At 28.6% G+C, this 3,287-nt stretch overlaps 1 pseudogene; it reads left to right on the forward strand.

Moving 5' to 3' along the window:
* LOC107610851 (3-ketoacyl-CoA synthase 2 pseudogene) lies at positions 1-2,912 on the forward strand (annotated as a pseudogene).
* The last annotated feature ends 375 nt before the right edge of the window (positions 2,913-3,287 follow it).

The raw sequence follows: 3,287 nt of genomic DNA on the forward strand, positions 1-3,287 counted from the left end.
CATCAATATTAGCCACACTTTATTGTTACCTAATGAACCCCACAAAAAACAAACACGTTTATCTTGTGGATTTTGCATGCTACAAACCTCATAATCCTGCATGCATGTGCACTAAGGAGAGTTTCTTGAAGTTAACGAAGAGTACAGGAAAATATCGAGATGAGAGCTTAGATTTCACACGGAAGATTCTAGAGAGATCTGGAATTGGTGAAAAGACCTACCTGCCGGAATGTCTCATGAAAACCCCATCAAACACATGCTTGGCTGAGGCAAGGAATGAGACAGAATCCGTGGTGATTGGCGCCATTGATGAACTTATGTTGAAAACAAAAGTGAAGAAAGAGGAAATTGGAATCATTGTAACCAATTGTTCTTTGTTCAATAGCATGCCCTCTCTCAGTTCAATGATTGTCAACCATTACAAGCTTAGCCACAATGTCTTGACCTATAATCTTAGTGGCATGGGTTGCAGTGCTGGACTTATTTCCATTGAACTTGCCAAACAACTATTGCAGGTATTTGAATCCAAAAATTTAAATACTAAAGATAAATACTACATAATATGATTAAAAGTATAGCATAATATATATTGCTTAATTCTAATTTGAATATATATATAACATCAAACGGATTTATTAAACAAATAAAAATAATTAAGGAGAACAATTATTTTTTTATGAAAGATATTTACGTTTAATTTTAAATTTATTTTTTAATATTTGATTTTTTTTAATTGTTCATTACATTTTAAATATATTTCAATTTTGGCTTTAAATTTTGACGCTGTTAATGAAAATTCTAACTTGTGATGTATAATAGGTTAACATGTCATCATATCATATGACATATTTAATTTTGTAAGATATTTAAAAGGATTTTGTTAGGTAAACAATCACTTTTGTGAACAATGTGAACAATGAATATTAAAATTGGCTTAATAAAATAAAAATACACTACACTTCAAATTACCCACCTAAATCTTAATATTAGGAATTTAGGATAACTATTCACACACCTAATAAATTAAACATCTAATATATTCATTATTCACATTATTTAGTATTTTTATTGTCTACTTATACTTTTTCTATTTAAAATTCTCTTAATAATGTCCCGAGACATTTATATCATTTGACATGTATCGCCACATTAGCTTCTTTGTTAATAACATCAAATTCCAAAAAACAAAATGAACAAAAATTTAAAACAATAGGAACAAAATTAAAATTAAACATAACCATTTAGAACAAAAGCAAACTTACCCTAAATAAATAATTTACTGATAAATTTTGTATTTCCTTTCTCAAATTTTAATATTTTATTTAATTTAGACTCTTTGGCTAGCTAGATTTACATTAATTTCTATTAAATATGAATGCTTTATATTTAGTTTTATATATCTCACTAATAAATGCTCACATTAAGATATATACATTTTAACTAGAGAAAATAATATTCGGATTTTTCATATAAGATGTTTAAACGACAATATTCTTTTCTCTCTCTCTCTCTCTCTCTCTCTCTCTCTCTCTCTCTCTATATATATATATATATATATATATATATTTTTTTTTTCCTTCAAAATTAAAATAAATTATTCTTTTTTTTGTGACTAAATAAATTATTCTTTAATTTATTTGACTAAAATATCTTTCGGTATAAAATATTTTAATTTATTAAAAAATATTTAACTTAAACATCGAAGGTAATAAAACTTATTACATAATAAATATTTATTTTGTGTTATTATTATGATTTGAATCAACCAACCAATATTCACACACACAATATATATTGTTTGTAATTAAAACGTATTTTAATAAAATAGATTAAAAAATAGTTTGTTTTGATCTTATAAAAAAAAATGTATATTTTATAAATAAAAGAATAATATTATTTAAATACCTCACATAAAAGAAAAATATCAACTTTTTCTTTTGACTAATAAATGCATAAATGTTCTAAATTTAGAACACCACAAGTAGCTCCATAGTCTCCTCAAATATAGAACTTCCCAAAATTGTTACTCATAATGGCAATGCCAAAGGAAGCATGAATTGAAAATAGAAATCGTGCAGACATGAACACTCCCTCTTCTTATTATTTTTTGAGTCGTTAATTAATTGATTTTGAGATGGCAGGTACATCCCAACTCTTATGCCTTAGTCATCAGCACGGAAAATATTAACAGTGGCTCGTACTTTGGAAACAATCGTTCCATGCTTGTTTCTAATTGCCTCTTTCGCGTGGGAGGTGCAGCAATTTTACTCTCCAATCGCATTTCCGATTCTCTTCGTTCCAAATATTATCTCAAACACATTGTTCGCACCCACAAAGGTTATCAAGATAATTGCTACAACAGCATCCTTCAAAAAGAGGACGACAATGGTGATACTGGTGTCGCGCTTTCTAAGGACATTATGAGTTCTGCTGGAGAAGCCCTTAACGCAAACATCTCAACTCTTGCGAAAAATGTGCTACCTTTGATTGAACAACTGAAATTTCTCACAAATTTGGTTGCGAGAAATTTATTTAAGAAAAAGGTCATAAAGGCATATGCTCCAAATTTTATGCTTGCTTTTGAACACTTTTGCATTCACACTGGAGGAAAAGCAGTGCAAGATCAGATGCAAAAAGTGCTCAAACTAAGTGATTGGCATATGGAACCTTCTAGAATGACTCTTTATAGATATGGTAACACTTCAAGCAGCTCAGTGTGGTATGAATTGGCATATTGTGAGGCCAAAGGAAGAGTCAAGAAGGGTCATCGGATATGGCAGATTGCATTTGGGTCAGGATTTAAGTGCAACAGTGCTGTGTGGTATGCATTGCAAACTATTGATCCAGTAAAGGAGAAGAACCCTTGGACAGATGAGATTCATGAATTTCCCGTTAATGTTACAAATCATTGATCTCGTAAAGGAGAAGCACGTAGTAATGTATATTTATTAGGGTGAATTCTAGTATGATTATGCTATGGTGGCTATAGTAATTATATAAGTGTTAAAATTAAAGTCATACTTTTTTAATATTTTGATAACACTTTTTTAAAGCAACATTTTTTACAAAGTGTTTTTAATAATAAAAAATATTACTTTAATTTTAATAATATTTTTTAAAATATTATAGGTAGTCACTGTAACTTAGTTATACTAGAATAACCCATTTATTATTGGGACACTTGCTTCATCAAGTTTGTTCTTATGAGCTTTGAGGTTTAGAATTAAGTTTTTAAATAACAATTCACATAAATTAGGTTCATGATGTTATATGAATTATAATGTAAT

This window comes from Arachis ipaensis, chromosome B8, assembly GCF_059453495.1.
Source record: "Arachis ipaensis isolate K30076 ecotype BB chromosome B8, ASM5945349v1, whole genome shotgun sequence".
NCBI classification, from domain to species: domain Eukaryota; kingdom Viridiplantae; phylum Streptophyta; class Magnoliopsida; order Fabales; family Fabaceae; genus Arachis; species Arachis ipaensis.